At 39.3% G+C, this 23,874-nt stretch overlaps 1 protein-coding gene and 1 non-coding gene across 2 annotated transcripts in view; both read left to right on the plus strand.

The window, feature by feature from the left end:
- LOC124169337 (homeobox protein engrailed-1-like) overlaps positions 1-23,874 on the plus strand; it is a 334,969-nt gene that overhangs the window by 307,214 nt on the left and 3,881 nt on the right. The window lies entirely within an intron of this gene.
- Positions 6,007-6,079, plus strand: Trnap-agg. The gene has a single exon. It is a non-coding gene; the product is annotated as a tRNA-Pro (tRNA).

The raw sequence follows: 23,874 nt of genomic DNA on the forward strand, positions 1-23,874 counted from the left end.
ATGTCGATGTTACTGTAAGATTTGCCATTGGATTTGTTTATAGTCATTGCAATCATGCATGGTGTTCAACTAAATTTCTACCAGCATCTACGTTTTCGGTTTTAAGTAGTTCCCTAGATAACTCTGTGGCCTATATGTATATTTATGCCATTCAATTAAAGATATTTCAAATATGAACAGTATAATGCATTATATTTATCGTGGTGGCAGAAATATTATGGCCAAAATTTAGGTTAAAGTATGACTTAATCGAAAAAATAATTTTTTGTAGAAGATGGCATATTTTTAGAGATCTGTATATCCATAATTATAGCATTTAAAGAGCTGGCTTAGGTCTCTTTTTTTTGTAGGGAAGTTACATATTTAAAATTTGTAGTGTGACCACGAAGTCATTACAACGCTTAGTTTAGAAAAAATAACAGATATAAAAAATGCAAAATTTTCGCAGTTTTTGACCTCCCTCGTGTTTGCACAGGTCTTTCATCGTTGCCATTCTTGATTTTTAATTGAGGAATAGGTCCTAAAAACATTTAAAAGTCAGAACTACGTACATGTAAGTATTTTGTCATGTTCTATTCGACTGGCCTATTATTTTTAAACAATCCGATAAATCTTATCCACCATCTCTTAGAGAAGACTTGTGAAACCGTGGAATGACAATCAGCTATGGTGAGAACTACTTTGCGCTATGGCCCCAGTTTTGAACAAGTAGACTACAAAAGAGAACCACACGCAAAGAGTTGTCTTCTATATTCGTCGCAAGTCTTCAGTTCACTAGTTGAATTGCACAGCATTGCGTGGGAACGTCTGTGCTGGAAGACAATTACCCAAGTGAAACACGTGATTCGTAGTAAAAAGAGCCTTGTAATAAGAAGGGTTTCTACAGAATCAATACAATCATATGACTCCTCGAAAACAGTGAAAATATTCTTTTAAAAATCAGTAAAGTTTATTTCTATTTTCATTGAAAATCTTATCTTTGACATTACCTCAACTAAAAAGATGCGGTGAAGTTGGAGTTGAAAAGCAATAAGCTAAATATCATGAATGCAAAATTATATTGCAATATAATTGGTAATTATTTTTATTATTATATTCATTTAGCGATTTTTATTTAAAGCAATAGGCATAACATAAGAACCGCCATGCACTGAACAGATTATGTTCCCTGAAATGCTATTCATCGAGTCATGTTTTGTTGTTGTCCAATATGCATATTAAATTAAAATGGAGTTTAATGGAAATCATAGTAATATAAACAATCATTGCCTCAATTTTTCAATCCGAAAGTTGATTTAAATATGTACTGGTAGAGCTCAACCCAGAGTAAGCTACAGCCGTATGATTTAACATATTCGTATCGTTTAAGGCCTTTGCATGGGGATTGGGGGTAATCCATGCCCTAGATAGGGGCAGCGTGTGCAGACGGGTTTCGATCCCGCGACCTTAGCTTTGGAAGGCGAGGATTTATCCCACCGACACCTGGACGGCAAAAATTCCCATGTTGGAAATCAAAACTGAGCCTTCTCGATGAAAGCTAGACATTTAAGCCATTAGACCGCATAGGACGGTGATTGGATAACTTCAGGAACCTTATTGATACTTGCTTAGTTATAGAAATCACTTAGCGTAAAAAACCTATTACATAGGTAAATGGTTTGCTCTCAATAATTTTTTTAAAAAAACATGCTCACAAAACTTAATTATGTGGAACGTGTGCCTCGAAAGAATTTTTACGCCAAAAGGCTTGCAGCAACAGAATAATAATTATACTGGACATAAAAGCAGAAGTGCCGGAAAGCCGTTTCGACACTGGTTAACAAAATTCATAATAGTCAAATAACATTTTTATCAATTTTGCTATCTCAAAATTACTAATACATACATTCATAACCAAATCAAAAAATTGTGATAAAATGTAAATAGTAAGTTGCAATAGAAGAACAAACAGAGTACAGATATTTCACTTCTAAAAAAATTAAGAGAAGTGCGTTCCGGCACTGATAATTTTGCCATTACGTCACTGCATAAAGCAGCAATTCCCCAGTATGAATCCCTCGTGAGTTAAGCAAAACACATGCCTAAATATATCTTCAACCACGTCTCAAATGTCTTGAGTGATTACCCAAACATTCGCGGAATGACAATCAACTATTGAGAGGTGGCCACGGTTGGACCAGCTGGGCTACATATGACTACCTCACGCATTGCTCCTCCTCTGTATTCCTCGGCAGTCTCCCGTCAAATTGCCCGTCACACTGCGAGGGAAAAGCGGTGTCGGGGGAGTAATAGATGTGATTCGCAAAGAGGGGATGATGCGATCCCTCGCCACCATCGTCGCTGGTGTCGCGACGGCAATCATTCGAACAGCGAACGAGAGAGAGGAAGAGAGAGTAGTCGTGTGAAAGGGAACGTGGAGATATGGACTCGACCCAACAAACTACCAACAACCCCTCCTGAAAACACTCACAACCTCTCCTTCTCCAGTTAAACTCGACGTGAGCGATGGACGGAGTAAGCAATTAACGTCCTCGTTAACGTCTCCCTACGCGCCGCCAACCATTTTTTATCATGCCTTTGCGGCAGACTCGCGATGATATCGATAAAAAAAGGAGACAACGAAAGAGCGTGGGGCTTCTCTTCACTACCATTTTTATTTCTCCCCTTCCACTTCTCTCTCTCCATTCCTTTGAGAAAAGGCGGCACCCAGGAGTGGGCCTTGAAAGGACACCGACAAAAGATCCACAAATGCCTCCCTCTTTCCGTATTCATCCAGCTTCTTCAGTTCACTACACTACACCACCCCGTTCCGACGAACTATATCGCCTCCCGAATGCCAAATGCAGTCGTATGAGCGTCAGGGCAGGCTTGGAGACCACACTGAAGGACGATTTAAGAGGAAAAAATCAGCGATAAACTAACCACAAGGAGCACTTAGCGTAAGACTACTGTGTCCTAAGGTCAATGAAAAGAATTATAAAGATATATTTAGAATAACTATGCTGTATTTTACATGTGACATGAGATTAGCTTTCACTCAGTCGGTTTTCGCAGTTTTTCACGCCCCTCTCCTTGAGTGGGCGTATTCCTGCAGTGGGATTTTTCGCTGAAGGATATTACACCCTTATTTTCATGTTATTTTTCCTATAAACAGAAAAATTTTTTAACAAAAAAATTGCACACATACTTGTTTACCTCTTTTGACATTTCACAAATAGTGTATATTGTATATCCTTTGTACTGTAAAGGTTTATATATCATTTTTTAATATGTTTGCATTGACGCCATTGAGGGGTTACTCGCAAGTATAATTATTATTTTGTATCTGCGATCATTTTGACGAAAAAATTCGATCGAGGCACACATTCCACATGGGCAAAATTTGGGATCATATTTTTTTTCCACAAATCAATTGAGTTCAAGTGCGAAAACGAGACGAGATTTGAAAATTAAGTCGACTCAGCAAAAAGTGGGTTAAAAGGACTCGATTTTAATGTACTGGTATGAGACGACTTCACAACGATTTCACGTTAACTTCTGTCTTCAGTTAACAATTAGTTCTACTCCATTTCATACTATTCATTACAACGAATTTAGTATTTTCCTAAAATTTATGTCATACTTACACGGGCCTAGGCTTCATCGGGTAAACATCATTCTCAGAGTTTAGACTTAAGTCGGTGTGTGCGTGTGAGTTTTTTTCCTAATATTTTACTTTTGTCATGAAGAACTTTGGGACTTGACTAGAAATCCTGATAGAATGCAATAAGTAAAAAATGGGAGGTGTATCCGATTTCAAATCAGATTTGGAAATTGAAATTGTAGACCATTGATGATGATGGCAACTGAACTTCGTGGGGATTAAATTTTATAGATACGTCTCTCGAGCAAGACCACTCCGAAACAACTTCAATCAACTAAATAGCAGGCATTTTACATAGAAATCTTTGTTGCCTTACACATTTGTTGTTAATTATTAATTGTACCCCATATTGCATACTATTTTCAAAGGTTATTTTTTTAATAAAATAGGCGTCTAAGTTTAACAAATTTCGTAAAAATTGCGATAGTTGAATTTTTCCAGAGATTCGTCATGCTGAAGCAAAATCAGCACCTTTTGCAGCGCTTAAATGCAAACAAAACTCCACATTTTTATTAAATAGTTAATTTTTATCAAAACCATTGGCACCCACGATGTAAAATTATTTGTTGCAAAAACAACTGAAAATGGCGGGCACTGATTTTCGTTGAATTTATGGTGGATTAAAAAATAATGCCACCGAGTAACGGATTATGTACACGATATTTTAAGCGATGGATTTGATAGTTAGTGTGCGCCACTATTTTTCTCATCTATTGATAACTAGATTATTGTACACAAAAAGTTTCAATTTCCATTTTTTATTACCATTGAGGATTAAGTCAGATTTTGTCCATCTAAACCTACTGTGTTCCGGCCCGCGTCGCACGTCGCTAAAAATGTGCCCGTACGCCGCCGACATAGAATTTTAGGTTTGTATTCGGGAAAATCACTCAATATTGAGACTCAACTCTATCGCAGAGATTCAGATTTCAAGCTCAAGTTGAATTAGGGGACGTATTATAGAAAAAAACTTCTACCAGATTAATTGCAGTAAAATTAACAAAATAATGGATACAACTAAACTATTTTTATTCATGGTCTCATGCTCAACAAAAACGAGAATTTTCTTCAGGGATGGGAAGTGAAACGACACAAAAATGTTTCGTTTCGACGCGGAGGGAAACGAAAATACGAGGCCTATGTTTAGTTTCGTTCCCGCACGAAATTAAAATCACGAATTGGTTTTGTTTCGACCCGGGACGAAACTTTACTCCCGGGAACGAAACTAAATCAATCAAAACTCCGCTGCTCATACTTATGTTTCGATCCCAGAGGCTGAGTGGAGGGGGATAAGAGGGAATAGTTTCGACCCATTACGTTTGACATACGTGTAAAGACGCTAAAACCTTGAGCTTAAAAATCGAATGGCCAGTTTGCGTTCCCCGTTCTCCTGTTAGTGGTTAAAATATGACTCCCACACATCAAATGGCGGTAGGCCGAATCTCTACTTCATTCAACTATACTTCGTACTCGGTGTGTGGGTCGAAACTAAACTGCTCGAAGGTGAAGCACGTGGTCCCTCCGGTGCGAAACATTAACTGCGTTTTGTTTCATCCCAGAGTTTTAGTTCGGTTTCGATCCGAAGTAGTTTTGACTCCGATTTCGTTTCGACCCCCAGTTTAGCTTCTCGGGTTTAAATCTATTTCGTTTCGTTTCTACGTATCCCTCCCGGGAACGAAACTATTGAAATTTTTCTGGTTATGACTTACGGAGAGTCGGTGAGTTTCGATTGCCATCCATGCTCGTAATGCCAACATAGCAACGGAGTCGAGATTAATTCAGGATCAAGACTTGAGTAATGTTCTGGAATACGGCCTTTACAGTTCAAAGTATACCGGGACTAGCCGCGGTGATAACTTTTACGGGAGTCACCCGCAATGCACAATCGTGCGAGAGATCCACAGAGAAAAAATCATTCGCCTTGACCGGGATTCGAACCCGGATCCCCCGATTTCCGGTCGAGTGCTTTAGCCAGTTAAGCTACCGATGCGTCATTCTTCCCTGTGGATATTTTTGGACACTACCGGACAAGATGTTGCTGGACTGCAGAGCATATGATGCCACAAGCAGTCCAAATCGTGCGCACAGCGCCACAGTCGGAGAGCTTTGATAATGATTTTTTCTCTGTGGATCTTTCGCACGATTGTGCATTGCGGGTAACTCCCGTAAAAGTTATCACCGCGGCTAGTCCCGGTATACTTTGAACTAGTCTAGAGCGAACACCTCTTTGTGTTCTATGTCCGGGCCTGCTCTCCGGCTGTGGCGCTGTGCGCACGATTTGGACTGCTTGTGGCATCATATGCTCTGCAGTCCAGCAACATCTTGTCCGGTAGTGTCCGAAAATATCCACAGGGAAGAATGACGCCTCGGTAGCTTAACTGGCTAAAGCACTCGACCAGGAATCGGGGGATCCGGGTTCGAATCCCGGTCAAGGCGAATGATTTTTTCTCCGTGGATCTTTCGCACGGCCTTTACAGTCGACCTCTACATCGAACTGTAATGCCTAATGCTTCAGCCGATGCACTCGTTGCCGTATCGGAGCATGTCATTCTGATGACAGCACCCGCATTCAAACGGGACCCCGATTGAACGCAATACGGAGTGGAAGCATAATTACTGGACTGTAATTACCGCCATTTCGCAGTTGACTTGATTGAATAAGCCCATGAATGAATCGGAAGGGCAGTTGATGGAGAGGCAAACGAGGTTACTCACCGCAAAAGAATCTTCAATCAATGAATCATTCAAAATTAACTTATCTTGAGAAAAAACCTAATTAAAATAGCCGAAATAAAAACCAAATGTGTACAGTGAACGAGAAGGACCCATTGTTGTAACCCATCACTGAATTCAACACTTTTTTAACGATCTATTTTTTGGCAGATGGGTGGAGTATTGAAGCATTGATTTTGTAATTTTTTAGTTGGGCAGCAAAGCGTCCGCTTTCTGCTATGTAGGTTATCCTGCAAGAGCAAGGAATTAATGGTAGTAAAAAAAATCAACTTTATGTACTTGAAAAATGTAGGTAAACTAGCTAAATTTCTTTTTTTAACTAAAATATTGACTCTTATGGCATGCTATGAAATTCGAAGCCTTTGTTATTTACTTACAATAGATTGATCAATTCCAATAAATTGTAGGAGAGCGATTTTCTGTCATAAGGTAGCCAATGATATATTATGCATAAATGGGTTAAAACTATTTGAAGAATTGAATCATTTCCAAGAAGTGAGTGAGGCCAAAATTCCCATTTTTACTCACTACTCTTACTGACAACGCTGGTTTCTCCCTGACCCACACCCCGACTGTCTTTTCTGCAATGAGCTCACGTCCGCCCACTATTTTTCCGAGCAGACTCACACTCTGTGATTCCACCGCTTTCCCTTCGCACTATTTGAGATGTTCATCTTCTACAAGGAAGCAGTTAACCTAATTGTCAGATGAAACTGTTAAACTGCCGAGTAATTGAAGTGCAAAAACAGTCACTTCTCTTGAAAACCATTGCCTACTAAGAGATTGCCTGGAACCAAGCATGAATACACATTTGCGGCGAGAACAAACTCTGAATTATAGCGCTGGTGAAAGGTCTCCTCCCTTGAGAAATTCTAAGAAACACTGTATCGTGAATTCTATTCTCATATCCCGACCAAGGAATAATTCAACACCCGCAAGAAAGTAATGAGGTTATTGGAGCAATCATAGGAATTGCTTCTGTAAGCGTTTTTGTACCAGTAAGTGAGCCATCAAAGGTGTTTTTTGTACGGACGCTAAGAGGCTTTCTTGAAAGAAATCGTAGAAGGAGAAATGCTCGCATGCTTAGTAGCAAGAGCAAACTATCATAATGAAGTCTGCCGCGTGAATAGCGGTGAACTTCACATGAAATGCCAAGGAAAAAATTCCACGGAATCGAATGGCGGGCCTTGGCTCGGAAAATCAAAGAAAATCCAAACTTTTATTTTAAACGTTGTACTTATTTAGTACTTCTGCTACGATCAAATGGCTACACCCTGCTTATTCTCAAAATTTCAAGATGATATAGTCAGTTTTACGAGAGTAATTCGTCACAAAAAAGACCGGTTGAGAGCGAGATATCTATCCATTTAACCCTATCTATCCCAGCGTTACTCCCAGGCAACATGAAGAAACTTCATTTAAATATATTTTATCTGTGCCATAGACAGCTATAAACTGAACCGTACTAAATACAGATATGAACTACAGGTTATTGCATTGAAAATGCCAAATATAAAGCTGCTATGATAATATGGTGGTTTCCTATTATTATTTCACTGTCTAAATCGAAAGATTATTACTCCTGGAGTAGTACGTATTTCACGCTTTTAGATTTTTAAATGACGATATCTATTTTTCGCGATTAAATGAAAAGTGAAATTTTTCAAGCGCGCGAAAACGCGACGGCTAAGTACGAATGCTGGGAAATCTCCGTGTGACGTCGTCTTGGTTCCCGCTGCCGCAAGTGAGGTGACCTTGGGGCGACGATATGTGCGCCGCTGTGATGCAGGCTGCTAGCAGATAGCAGAGTACCCTGCTAGCAGGTAGCGCTTGGCTTAAATAAGGATTATTATTACCTTATCAAATGAAGGAAACTTTCCGACCATAGCCAGTTTTAATAGGTGATTATTAAGACATGTTTCCCTGAGCTCTGTGCCTCATGCATGCATTGGTAATCTCAGACGATGTAAAACTCCTATCTACTCGAATTGAAACTAAGTCCCTGTGACGTCACGTGGAGTGGCATCGCATTGGCGCCAATCTGGCCTTTTTCAAATGAGGTTAAAATTGACCGTTAACATTCGTCTAAACAGTGATTTCTAAAACCAAATACTTTGTATATTACGAATACACTAATGGTGGGTATTGAATCGAAATCAATGCCTTTCGTTTTCTTTGATGAAGGAAACTACCCTATTGTAACTGACCTGAAAATGTATCAACCCACTTTCTATTTTTCAACAAACTTTCGGCTCCTGGGTGGTGAGATTTTTCTCCGGGACAGTACCTTCAAGCCAATTTCATGCTAGGGTTTTTTGTTGTTTTTTGTATTTTTAAGGTATTAAATTAAAAAATAAAGATCATAAAAGTTTGCAATAAATTTTTAAAAATCATCAATAATGGTTACCACCAGGCCATTATGTTTGTTGGGTGTGGTTACGGTTCGTGTCCGACGCCTGTGTATTAAGGTTGTCCAAAGGAAACTTATTTTTATATTTCGAAGTTTTAATAGCGCGGAGAAGCTGTGTCGAAGTTGACGCGCGCAAATTGTAGAGACAAGAAAATTAAAAAAAATCGGTTGACATCTTCCGGTCGCTCATAGGCCCTGAATTAAACAAAATATGAAAAACTTCATTGATGCGATTATTTAAAACAAATAATAAGATGTTTCTTGATAATTTGTAGCGTCTTCAAATAGACAGTGTATATACTGAGATGATGAAAATGTATTGCTGTAGAAATAGATATAATTTGTAGAAAGTCTGAAAAACAAAATATGATAGGTTCTGCTGATGGAATGTATCTATGCCTTACAATACCCTCCCAACGCCTGCTTATGAATTAGCATTGTTCACTCCAGGGATTGTCCTCTCTTCTTATTTCTAGTTTGGGTGACGAGGGAGTGGGTTAGATCATCGTGCCATCATTATCCCTGGAGAATGGGAAGGGGAGAAAGTGTTGTTTCGACCGCCAATCCAATCCCTCGTCCCATCGGACGTGGTCGCAATATGGTACCACCCCCACTCCACCCCGCCATCTCCCTAAACGGGTCCCTCCTGGACCACCCACCGCGACCCCCTCCCTCATCCATCACCCCTCCCCTGAAGCGACACCACTGCCGCTCCCGAATCCATGGTGATAGGAGGAATGCCACCCCCGGCAAAGAAGTAAATGGATCCGGTCGCATCTCAGCCTTTTTCAATCACGTTCGTATCCGCATCTGGGTGTATTTATTGCGTGATCCATGACTTCTGTTCGTTGTAAGGGGGCTGAGTAGAGGAGGCCCAATTCCATCCCATAGAAGACTGATTTCTGATGTCACTCCGGTCGCAATTTTATCGGCTTTCAAAAATATCCGCGGTGCGGTGATGATTTCAGTGTGATCCACTATTTTCCAATATAGGCTGCGCGGTTCGTCAAAAACTGTAACGGGCGTACAGACAGCGTTAACCAGATGTTAAGGCTGGGAGCAGCTGGAGACTCGGAGGCTGCGCGCTAGGCTTAGATTGCCTGAACAATTGAGAATGGATATCTTTAACAGCAACACGGAGAACATAATATTAGAACCCCACTATATTTCCAGGTCCGACAGAATCGATAAATTAAAATAGATATTTTGCCAAACGGATAGATATGGAAATTCGCCATTCCCCCGACCCATGAGGGGATAAATGCTATTCGTAATTTCCTAAGAGCACTTCCTTTTTATTTGCAAACGGCTGGTGACTTAACACCCCCTGCCATACGCCTTTTAGGTGGCTTTCGTGGTATTATGTAGATTTTGCAGTGTGGACTTTGAAATAGCGAGGAATAGCATTAAAGAGTAATGAATTTAATCAATCACATCTTAATAAAAGTAAATTTTTGTGAGTAGAAATTGAATAAAATTAGTATTTAATGCCTTTTAAAAAGGCTTTGCTCCTTGGCGGTTAAGATGAAGATCCTTAACCAAAAATGAGATTTTAAATCGAGAGAAAATTATTTTTTTCCAGTAAAGTAACATATTATACCAAATACGTTATATTTTGGGAGGTATTAATGTATTTTGGATGAAATGTAAAACAATACTGACTGCCCTTAAGTGCTACAAAAAGATGAGCATACAATTTTTTGGTCAACAATATATTACATAAATCAATTTTCATAAGTAATAATTCTATATTGTCAATTTTATATTAATGGCTCTGTACGATGAGTGGATTTGCCATTCATTTTTATGCAAGAGGATAGGTATCTACAGTTTCACGGGAAAAAGTGAGTTTTTAGTTTAATGCAATATATCGATGGCTAAGTTATAAAAACACGTATCTGAAAAATTGCAACTTTTCAGGAGAGCAAGAAAAAAAACGATTTATTTTTTCTAATTGTACGCTAAAATTAAAGACCATAAATTCATAACACTGAAAAATAAGTATACACTTGCCAACAAAATTTTGCTTGAATTCTATTTTTAATGCTATTACACTTTGTTTAAGATACCTGTGTCAAACCGGCTAAATTTTGAGATACGTGTTGTTAGAACTTAGCCATCGATATGTTCTTTTCAGAGAAACTATGGCACATACCGTACCCATCACAGACTGTTGCGGCTCAATAAATGAATTTTTGGAAGTTCGTGTTAAAAAATTCCTAAGAATCTTCTTCCTTACTGCATCGTAAAGAATTGAGCACTAGTCCTTGTTTATTAAATTAGTAGTCCTTGGTTTCTTCTGAACTTCTGCTGAAACGGGTGCTCTACCCACAGTTACGAGTGGATACGGATTCCGATATCTTCTAGATTGATCTTCCAAATCATTGGTGGACCCGAATTCATTCGGAATCGAGAGCTGTCACCCTTCATGTGGCCCCCATTCATTCAAAATACCCTCGACCTTTTTTTTAACCAATTCCAGAAGTTCCTCCCCTCATTCTCATAGTCTCTTCTTGGTCAATCGTATTTTATCTCGATTCCTTGACGCATCGATTGTGTGCTCGAATCAGCCTTAGGGTTGAATCGCTGAGTGAGTAAGTGTGCTCGAAAATTAAGCCCCATCTTCAAGTTCTTGGAGAAGTAAAGGTTAGTACTTGTAATGTGCCTACTATAGCGAGGAGGAACATAGAAACAGATGAATGGAAGTTGAGCAAATTTAAACGACTAAGCACTAGGGAACAAGTGACTTTGTACACAGTCACGCGCACCGGTTCAAAGTTAAATGCACCAACGGATGAAGTTTGCCATGAAAAAATATATTTAACTTAGTCGGGATTCGAACCCGGATCTCCCGATTGCTGGTTAGGTGTGTTAGCCAGTTACACCACCGGGACGAACTTCGGGATGGGTTTTACCGACCCTGACCGGCAATCGGGAAATCCTGGTTCGAATCCCGGCTAAGTCCAATACATTTTTTTATGGCGAGCTTCATCCATTGGTGTATTTTAAATTTAAATGAATTTGGCGTAGCAGCAAGGTATGTGTTTGCTGGGAGCAGAAAGTAGGAGCGCTAGCATTTTCTTCGCATGTTATGAATATGCGTCACCACTGGCGTAACTATAGGGGGGTGAGGGGAAAAGACCCCCCCCCACAAAGCCTCAGAGAAAAATAAAAAAATTAAACTAAGTCTAGCTTTGACACATAATAAATTCATCTGCTTAAATTTAAATTTTCATCGCCAAAATGATGTAACCTGTATTTCCAGGCATGCCATTTTTCAAAAACTTTCCCTGAATCCGTTTCATGGGGGGGGGTCGCCCTTCCAGTCCATTCCATTCCATCCCCCCCAAATCATATTCCTACTTACGCCACTGCGCGTCATCGTATACCCTGATGAAATAATTAGCGTGACTGCTTTAGATCAAGTTTTAAAAAAATATTCACAATTAAGGTTTAAGGCACCCCTACCACTTTCTTCAAGCATTTCAAACATTTAACGATAAGATTTGACCATAGGAATCAGGTTAAACCGACTATATTATCAAGGTTTTCTAAATGCTAGTTCTTGTCAATATTCACTAAATTTGGGATTTTTCTCCTATTTTAAATTATAAATAATAGTCGATATGGATAAAATGTTTGCAATCAAAATTTAATACATTAAAATGTATTGTAATACTAAAATCTCGCTCATAAAAGCTGGTGGCCCGAACTTGAAACTTACTGCATCATAAATAAGACAATAACAGGAATTATAAATCATTTTTCTCGATTCTAATGCAATTGTGACTAGAATCTTAGCAAACGAATGGAATTCGGCGATAAATTAGTGAATCGAGGTGACTTTAAAAGTATCTTCATCTTTATTAGTGCCTCGTGGACACCAGAGAGAAGCTGGTTCAAGTCTAGATAAAAAGCATGCACGGCAGTTACGTTAACATCCACAGAGGTGGCCGAAATGATTAGGAGAAGTGGTTCATGAGTGGAAGGAAGGAGACAAAAAGTGATTGGTTAGTAAGAGAAAATGGAGGGGATACTAAATCGACTACTTGGTGGGATGAATCGTATATTCGTCCAAACCAGGAGTGAGGATGGAGTTTTACGTATCTAGCGACTAGGGTACAACCGCGCGTTCGACAAGAGGCAGAATAGGGAGACTCGGAGGGATGGTTGGTTTATCCGTGACAGTCCCATCCAATTGCCTCACATTGATGGATGGGAAACTGATTACGCAACCTCAAGATGGCGGGAAAGGGATGGGGGTAAGATTAGGGTGGTGGAACCACGAGGATGCAGTATTTTTATTCTTCCCTTGAGTACGAGTGGTAAGGGAAAGACAGACGGAGTGGCCATAAATTAGCCAGATCCATAGGGGCATAGCACGCCATTGGGGAATTGTGCGGTGGAAGTATGTTCTCGATTTGGTCTTCGAGGAGAGGAAATGGCTTCTGATGCAGCACCCTTCATTTTTCATGAGAATACCACATGCCAAGCAATATGGTCCAATTGAATGATGAAATGTTTCAGTTACATAAAAGGATAAATATTTTTCACCCTCCGTCAATCGCGTCACATTTTGGAACGCAATTAGTCGCTTGGCGTCTCCCAGACGCCATTTAGTAATGGTTAAAGAAAATACATCCCAGTAGGTATAACTGTTTTAACTACAAAAAATCATTCGTGTAATATTTAATTTCATGCATGGGCAACAAATATACGCATAATAATGATGGAGACATTCATTTTAATAATATAATTAATACACGTTTTTTTAACAGCAATAATAGTTTCGTTCAAGTGACATATTGATTACAATCACAAATCTGTAGCAAAAAGTTACGTACTCCAAATTTAATGCTTAAAATACTTGGTAATAATGTTTGTGTAAATCATTAAACTCATTTAAAAACTTTGCAATGAAAATCGCGAAGGAACTAGCATATAACTTATTGTAACTCCAGTTGTCGCGTGGCGTCTATAAGATTCCAAAAGCAACAAAATATTCGCATATTAATTCCAGAAAAGCGACGAAACATAAAATCATATTGGTGACTAATTCAGAAGTATAAAATAATAAGGTAGAAGGAAAGACAGTTTCCTAACTTTAAAAACACAATGTGGGTGAGGGGAAGAAAATGACTTGGCGTCTGATAGACACCACGCGACCAGGGTTAGATGCTGTATTTTGTAAAGAGAAACGTATTTTTTCCGTTTCTATATCAATATCTAGATCTATCACCTACATATTGAGCTATTCGATGCAATAAAAAATTGACACGCAGATGCGTTGATGTCACCACGTACTCGTACCATGCAAGCCACCGCTTCTCCCTTGCACCTAGACCTTGGTAATGAGCCTCGTGTGGTTTTTTGTTGTCCACACTGTTGTGAGTGATGCCTTTCTTCAATGGGTGGTATAAAATAATAAGCTACAATTAAGGAGAGTTTACTAACTTTGAAAACACGATGTGAATAAAGATAAGAAAATAGCCTAGCGTCGGGTGGACGCCAGGCGACCAACGGAGTGATAAGTCAACTGAAGGAAATGAAATACGCAACGGATTTCGTGAAAAATAGAGAAAATCTCTTGGGTCTCACTATGGATCAACCTCAGGGATTCAGGAATATAAATTAGCCAGATCCATAAGGAATCCAAATCCATAGAACAAATTATCCTGATCCATATTGCATTGCTTTCTATTACCCTGTCTCCGCTTTAGTCACAAAGGCTGACAGAGTTTATTTCTGGTGTGTAACTATTATGATAATTGTTGCGTAGTGAGTGAGCTGGTAAAAGGCTTTATACGGTTGAAGAGTCAAGAAGAAGTTTTCTATTTTGATGTTGCGGGATATCATAAAGATATATGTTCATTTTTCTGAAATTTATTATATTTAAATTACAATACGAACCTCTATGATAATTTCTATTAGCAAATAATAATACCAAGGCTATGAAAATTATTCTATTAGAGAAGGAAATAAATTTTGTATTGTCCTATCAAATGAGAAAATGTGTGGCTCGCTGATTTATTTCTCCAAAACACTTAACGGATAAAACTATTTTAAAAATTGAAAGGCGCTCCCCTAAAATTTTAGCGGCTACACTATTGCTACCTAAAAAGATATTTTAACGGGAATGTTCTCATTTTCTCGCGGTCATTTTTTTGGCAACGAAATGCCTCTATTTAAAAAAATCTAAATAGCTTCAGTAAAATTTCAACGGCTGCAATGTTGCAAGCTATGTGTACATCGAAGGATACTGTAGCGAGAAAAAATTCATTTTCTCGCGGCAAACATTCAATATTTTCTCGGACGAGCAAAATAAAATGGACATGATCTCTATCGCATTAAGAGGTGATTTTGAGATTAGGACGGCTTCGAAAGCATAATCTGGTGAGGTACCCTCTGTATGCTAGAAAAATCAAAAGGCTAAAGCAAATACAAGTCCAAGGGGCATTGTGGAGGAGCCCGTTGAAAGGATTATGCGACGCTGGTGGGAAAACAACCGTGAAATAATCTATTCATCTATCCGTCATTCCTATTTGACGCCGTTGGGGATTGCTATGCATGAGACCAAACTTACTAAAGGCTCTTTCTTTCCCTCCTGACGAATCGCTCGAGAAGATGGGTACATAGAAGATGGAGGGTTGAGATAAGGAATGATGGGATACGTTCTGGCCCCTCTCGGGCCCTTTCCGAGGGCCCAAACGAAAGGGAGGGCCCGTTAAGAGGAAGTGGATCAGTGTGAGGCTGGGTGGGACGGAAGCGAGCCGAACACGACAATCTGACACCAAACCCCTGACGGCTCTCTTTTTCTCATCGGATGAGACACTCTTCAAGCAAAATAAGAATGGATGGGATCACTTTTTTGCGCCATGGTGATCTCGCTACCCTTTGAAGGGCTTTGAGTGCAGCCCTCCACGAAGCCCACGAGGAAGTCAGGGATACTAACATTCCATCTCAAGGGGGAAATCTTAAAAAAAAACATCTTGCACTAAGCTCCACAAGTTTCCAGAAGGGAAAAAATTGAGGAAGTCAAATTTTTTCCATGTTCGCTGTTTTGATTGCAAATATTCTAATAGTTATAACGCATTTCGTCGCATATTGTAATCATCAGGTTAGTTAAATAATTATAAATTAATTAAGGGTGACAATTGTAAATGTATTTTAAAAGCTGATTATAATTAAATAAATAATCATATAACTATAGTATATTTAACTAATAATATGAAATCTTGTTTTAAAATTGGATGATTCTCTCCCAATCGTGTCCTCTGACTTTATGACGCACCTACAAGCAACACTTTTTGAATCAACACTTTTCTGTGTTTACTGGTGGAGCCATTGGATAATAAAAATTACGCAAGAACTTCATAGTTAAAATTCGAATTGAATCCACACGGCTTCTTTACTACCAATAATGGCACCATCGGGGATACACCAAATCTTAAAAATTAAATAGAATATATAATGGTTATTCACCCCGGCCACCTTGTACGTATATTAATCGTAATTATTATTGACTAGAGTCGCGAAAGTCTTCGGACCTATCAATCCTTATACTTGCCCCAAAGAAGATATATTATATGATGTGAGTTGTGGGAAGATTTTCAAATGAATGAGAAGAGTTGAGGTGCTATTTCAAACTCGACCGGCCACACCTCGAATATGCAGCAAACATATGGGATCCGGCGCTGGTAGACTTAATCCACGAACTTAATAAAATACAAATAAAAGCTGCTACGGGCGTACAGAAAACGTTATACAGCTGCTAAACCAATTTAGCTTATACTTTGCCGTTAGAGGCTCAGAGGCCGCGTGCTAGACTTAGCTATAAGTGCTAGACTGCTTGAGCAGTCGAGAATAGTTATCTTTCAGAGCGACACGGAGTGCATCATATTACAAAGAACCCCACTATATTTCCAGGTCCGTCAAAAAACGTTAAATTGAGAGAAATATTTTGCCAAACGGATAGGTACGGGAATTCATTTTCCCCGAACTAAAAGATCTTTAATAAATGCTGGACGGAACATCGTTAGACCATTTCCTTCGTATTTTTAACGGATGGTGTCCAGACGCCATATCGAGGCGGCTTGCGGGGTAATTTGTTGGTGTAGACTTCGAAATTAAGTTCCACCGCAACTGTGAGATTCTAGACAAGCTTTTAATTTCTAAAATATTCCTAAATGTTTATGTCACCACGACTTTTGGGTTTGATGTATTGGTAAGGGTTATACAAGGGGAGCCCTTCGATGATACAACGCGACGGGGCCGGGACCCAGTAATTCAACTGACACGCTCGATCACCCGGGGAGGGGGAGGAGAGGAAGGAAAAAGGAAAGAGGCGCCGCCGCGATAGGAGCCCGTCGACACCTCTGGGGTAGGGAAAGGGTTGGAAGGGATGGGACGGGGTAAAACACCTTACCACTATAGAAACGGAAAGGTTCCACTGACTAGCGAAACCCGGCATCAGCCATTAATGTGCCAACGATTTTGGAGGATTTTGTTGTAGTGGGAGTTATACAAACAGTGTGAGGGTTCAGGGGGAACCCTTCGAGGATACAACGCACCGGAGCCGGGAACCAAGCCCGTGGCTTATACGCCCGATCACCCGGGGAGGGGCTGGAGAGGAAGGGAAAAGGAAAGAGGTGCCGCCGCGATAGGAGCCCGACAACGCCTCTGGGAAAGGATTGGAGCGGAAGGAACGAGACAGGGAAAAACACCTAAACGCTATAGAAGCGAAGAGGGCCCTACTCAAAAGCAAAACCAAGCAAAGCAATTAATGTTCTAACGACTTTGGAGAATCATTCTATGAGGAAGAATGATCCAAACATTATCATCCATTAACATCCCCCAAGTGGGAGTTATACAATAAATGACTTAAGTAAATGCTAGGCGTAACTTATTAAAGCGTAACTTTTTTATGTGTCAACGGCAAGTGTCCTAACACCCCAGCCAGACACCTATACACGCGGCTTGCAGGGTAGTATGTAGATATAGACGAACCGTAATTTTTGCGGGTCGCAACCTTTGGCATACGTGCCGTAAGACTTCGCTGTGATGTTGTCGTTTAAGTCCCCCTCCTATGGCTTCAATTTAGTGATGGAGTGGGTGTGCTCCAGGTGGCGGGGAGAGGGCGTGTCTCTTGGGCTTGTCCCAGCTCGCGTTCGCCCGTGTCAACGATCATTTCGTTTCCGGTGGCCTCATCCTGGGTGGCCAATGACTTACCGACTCTAAGAAAGCATAAATGCCGACAATCTTCTATATTATTTCTACTGTATAGATACCTTTTTCTCAACTTATACGCAACCAAACTCTATAAATGAGGTACCAAAATGCACAGAATTTATCAAAAACATGCGACGGCATATCTTACTTCCTAAATATTGCTATTGTTTCCTAAAATTGGTTTTTAAATAATTAAAAAAAAACAAAACAAAAAAAAAACAAAAACCGGTAAATAATCCTGACGTTAACGGCGCACAAACTGATACATTTGTTCATTTGCAACAATGTCTCGCATTCTTTAAATAACTTTTATCAAAATGCGGCTGATTCCACATTCAAGTCTCCTGTTGATACGTAAGTATGAGTCTTCATGTGCGTTTAACAGAGGATAGTGTAATTACTTCCAATGTTGTGTTTAAAGATGTCCTCTGACCTCAAATTGTACATGGACATTCCAATTAAATTTGTACATAAGACCCTGCCTTTTTTTCTACATTTTAAAATTAGAAACGCGCCTGTCCCTCTGTCGGCCTGCATTGGAAAGAGCGGGGGAAGCCCGCTGGGAGCGGGCGCAGCATGCTCGTATCACTTAAATGCATGGAGGCCAACCAATTCACAAAATCGCTTCAGGCTTCACTTTGTGAAAATACGATATATCTATGGTAAAACCTACAAATTGTTATTTCCACAACTAAAATGTAAAACTCCACTATCGATCATAGTTTCGGCATTCCGAATAATTCCATAAAAATTCAATAGAATGTCGAAATCATGGTTGGCAGTGGAGTTTTATACAGTGGTGTGTGTGTGTTGTGTTTAAGTGTGGAAATTACCATTTGTTGTGTTTATCATGGCTAACCAATTTTTTTGCAGAATACTCAGTCTAACATTCGGTCATGTAGGTATTTAGGGGCAGTGTCATGTATGTGTCACCTCTTTTCACTTTCATGAGCCTAATAATATTTTGAAACAAAAATTTATATTTTGAAGAAAGGTAAGCGATAGAGAGAGATTGATTTCTCTTACATATCTACCTCGTGAAAAAAAGGAAAACACTTGAATTTGAATGCGTACTCCGACGACTGATCGCATCATTGAAAAATTCCTCCGACTACTGCTATTTCTTATACTAGTCATAAAAAACCTGTTTTTTTTGCGCTTAAAAAGTAATAACCCATCTTTGATTTTGATGAATTATCTCCGTTAGTTTTGGCTTTCGGCTTAGCATACATCCTCATTAATTCTTTCTTTATCCGCCATTAAATTATTTGAATACATATTTTTATCGTGTCGTGTCGAGCCAAACCTACTACCGTAAAACTACTATCGTATTTCCCCGAAAAGAAAGCGAAATGACTGCGTGCCCACTTTCGCGCCAAGACGTCCCGCGCAAAGGTGTGCCGCGCCAAGACGACCGCGCCAAAATTGCTGCGCCGAAATGGCCAAGATGTTCCATCCACTACCGAAGGACCATCCCCAAGGAACATGGTGCCCCAGGGGGTAGGGTGCTGAGCTCTTTATGCAAGGGTCCTTGGTTCAAATTCTGACTCAAACCTTTGAACACCCTCAAAACAAATCCTCAGTGAGCGACATGGCTCAGAGAAACGAACTGGCCCTATACCATAGATTTGGAAAATTCACACGTCCATAGCTTGGTGTATGATGAATTCCACCATTGCGTTTCCCCTCAGTACTATACCCTTTTAAAAGGAATTATCATGCAAATATCCGCATACATTTTCTATATTTAAAATTTTTCTATCTATAACCATCATTTAAAATTGATGGTAACTTAAAGAGATGTTATTCACAAATATCATAAGTTTCTATCACTTTTATTTCTCCTGCATTTATCTTTATCGAGTACGGCACGTTAATATTTTAATTATATCACTTCGATTTTCAAGCCCCCTTATTTGCATACCATTTAATTAATTTATCAACTAGAACGTCACTAATTAATAACATGGAAGATATGATTATTGGTGGATGAAAAGAATTGATTTCGTTGAAGGAAATTTGTGGACATACTTATGACTATATCCATCTTCACCTCCATTCTCACCCTATCAGGTGGGAAACAATTTGAATGAGCTACTTTTCCACTTAAGGGTTGGAAAGATTCGGCGGGGTCCCTCTACTTAAGGGTCGGAAATATGGTATAGGCTACTTCTCCACTTAAGTGTCGGAAAGATTAGGTCTCTTGGAGAATTCGTGATAGCGATGCTATCTTTGAAAGCTTCTATGATGACTGGAAAAGATAGAAATGATATTGGGGTTGGGGAATTCAAATACGATCCCACATGGTAGTGAATAACGATTTGTGACCGACACGGGGTCGAAGGCAGGGGGTGTCAAGGGTCGTTGAAACGACGCAACACTGGCGGTCATTGTTGCAGCAGGGAGGTGCCGACACCCAGAAGGGTGATAGGGAGCGAATGTTAACTGGGGATGACGGTACGGAAAAGGGAGGAATGAATGGAAAGCCCTTTCCGTCAACGCGTTCTTAACTTCTCCAAGTCCCACCCTTTTACTGTGTGGAAGCCACCCGCAGTCACAATCGGCCATAGAGAACTTCCCAACAGAAACGGTTGACCCTTCAATGCATTGCCTCCTAATCCCTTTTATTCCCTTAAAAGGGTCCCCCGATCGCTCTCTTATGCGGTCGGGTTGAATTGCTGTGTGGAGGGGAGTTATGCCGCTAAGATGTGGCTGCGATACGGTCCCTTGGGCATGTGCCGGATATGTGCTGCCTGATGCTGGTTTAGAGGTGGCGGTGACGGCCGGAACTAACGAAAGTTTTTACAAGACAAGAGCTGTTCAAAAATATCACTTGAATTAATTTTTTTAAATTATATTTTAAATACATTTATTGTTTGAAATAAAGTCATCCCGACAAAATCATTTTGCTTAGTCGGGATTTGTACTCTGATGTCCTCTTTGCCGTTAAGAAATGCTACTAGTTGCAACAAACAATTACCAGTTGCTAGTCATATGCAGTAGGTACGATTCTAATGTCACGACAGCTTTTTCTGATATTAAAAATTAAATTTTGGCAGGGCAGTATAATTTTTTGTCGATGAATATATATTTCTCGATTGCTAAATTGAATTAGGTTAACTCCTCTTTAGTATCTGTCCATCTTATACAAACTTAAAATGCTAGTAATTCCAAAGGACTCGTTGTTTCACAAATAACAAACTAGCAGTTTTTTGTATAATGCGGCAGATACTGGCGTTTAAACGCATTTTCTTTCTCATGCGATAGTTTTTTAAAAAATAAATTTCATTTTAAAAATGGCAAATATTTATTGACTTCTTCTGTATTGACAGTATCAGCGCAGAAAAGAATTTAAAAATTCTAAATCGTTGTTTTGGAAAAGGTATTCGCCCATAACCTTCAATATTCACACTTTCAGACACCTCAACTCCACCCTTCCACTCACCCTGTCGCCTTTAGCAGTGGGACACATTTACGCGAAGATTCAAGTGTTTTTTTTAAGAAAAAAGAAGTGAATCTAGCTTCACTGCAGCACTAGCTCAACTGTAAGGGATTAACATTAAAATGTGCTGTCTAGAATATACAGGGTACATGGATTTTACCTAGGTTAAAAGTTGCATGATCTCAAATTTAAAAAAAAACTCGATATTTTCCTATGCGTGAGACCCGTTCTACACAAAAATCGGCTAAACCAACATTTATATTTCAAACTACATTTAAATTTTAAGCACAGATTAAATTTTTGTCATTACTGTAAATTTACAATATTGTGATACCTATTCAAGCAACTTTTTGTCCATGAGAAAATTTAATATATATTTTTTTCTACGACGACGTATTCAACACTACCTAGCTGGCACAGCACTAACTTAGATGAGCAGGAATCGCTTGAAAATTTTTTTGTAACAACAAATCGTGCGTGAATTCAGTGTAAACTTTGCGATTTTTATTGAAAAATACCGGTGACACCCTGATAATTTATAAATTATAGCATGAGTTTTAAGCCAGTAATTCGTCACCAAAATAGATCGATCGAGCTGGGGATATCCGCCCTCTTAACAATCAATGCATGGAGGGGATAAGACAAGATGCAGGACTAGTGACGGGATGAATTATTTATACATCCAGCAGGGAAGAAGGAGGGAAATGGATTTCACTTTTGATTAGTGCTAGCACGTGCGGAGTGAGGATGTGTGGTGGGCCAAGCTGTTCCGTTGTTTGAGAAGCAGAGTCCCATCACGCAGGGTGTGAACCACTCCTATAATACTACATATGTGAGCGTCCTCCCTTGGATTGATGGAAATGAAATGACACGCCTGGCAACTTGGGAACAATGGCAACGTGATGGAGGCATTTTGAACAAGAGCATCGCTACAGAGAAATGGATTTATTGTCTCTTCCGTTTTATTACATTGTTCTCGCCGCGGTAATGAATAGTCATTAACAATAGAAGGACGAGACGCGTTATTCAAACGGCCAACCCCTCCTTACTTTGTCATACTATTGCTAAGAATTTTTTTCTGTCCCCTTCATTTTTCTTACTTTTGTTTATTTTTTATGACACGTATTCTGTTAAAAATAATTTTATTTTTTCGCATATAAATGGAATTATACCACTTGTCTACCTTAAATGACCAACACCATCAAAATGACGTATTAAGCGTTTCTATTTTATTTATGACGGTAACATATGTTTTAGATAATTTTGTTTTTTTCCTTGCCTTGACCTCTATTTTTTATGACCTAAAGTATCTTGGAGTTTAGGTCAAAATGATGCAAAACTTTTATGCCGACGTTTCGGTTTATTCATAAGGGCTCTTCATGGCTTATTTTGGCACTGGGTCGTTTATTGCATTGTTCTCGCCGCGGTTATGAATAGTTATTAAGACTAGAAGTATCAAAACCGTCATTTGAACGAGTAACCCCTCCTTAATTAGTCATACCATTGCTAATAATTTTTAAAATAGAGCAATGTAATAAACAACCATGTGCAAAAATAAGCTCTAAAGATGGTTTACAAATAAACCGAAACGTCTGTACAAAGGTTTTGCATCATTTTGACCTAAACTCCATGATACTTATGAACATGTTATGTTATGTTTTATTCAGAAAATCACTGCAGTATATTAGGTCTGGCCATTTTGATGCTTTAGTTATCATATTTATGCATTTAACATTCCTTATTACGTTTTGAATTGAAATAAGTCTATATCTGTTATACCGAGTGGCGTGTGTTTGCCAGGGCAGGGGAAGCAGGGGCGACGAGACCGCTGTTCATTGAAAAGATTTTATTTCCTACTGATTAGTAACAAAATTACTCAGTTCTATTGATAAATATAGGAGAAGGTTAAATTTGATTTAGTCATCAATTAATTTTAACATGCACAATGTATTATTCAGAATAATGAATACCTTAATAATGATCCTTCTAGATAGCCATGAGACCCCAATACTTCTTGTGCTAAGGTATCAAATCACCGTTAAGTACAGGATTATAATTAGGTCTCTCTGTAGTGTTCACGTATCAACCGAGGGACAACGCAGAGTGCTTTGAAGTGCACGGCAGGTAAAACCACGACGCAGCTCACTCACGCCTTTAAAAGTACGCAACACTCATGTTGAACTTGCCTGACTTCTACTACAGTTAACTCACTTGATATTTAGGTGATCATTTAGAATTTATTAGGTTAAATGAAAAAGACCATTGCAAACATTTACCTATTAATATCCCTAATATGAAAACTTTAACCCACAAGAAATGGCAGCACAAGGAACCATGTTATATCGCTGCTGAAGTTTATTATCGTCCATAGTAGTGATTGGGTGTGTGTGTGAGGATTAAGTGTGGAAAAAATTCTGC

This window comes from Ischnura elegans, chromosome 12 (assembly GCF_921293095.1).
Source record: "Ischnura elegans chromosome 12, ioIscEleg1.1, whole genome shotgun sequence".
Lineage (NCBI taxonomy): Eukaryota > Metazoa > Arthropoda > Insecta > Odonata > Coenagrionidae > Ischnura > Ischnura elegans.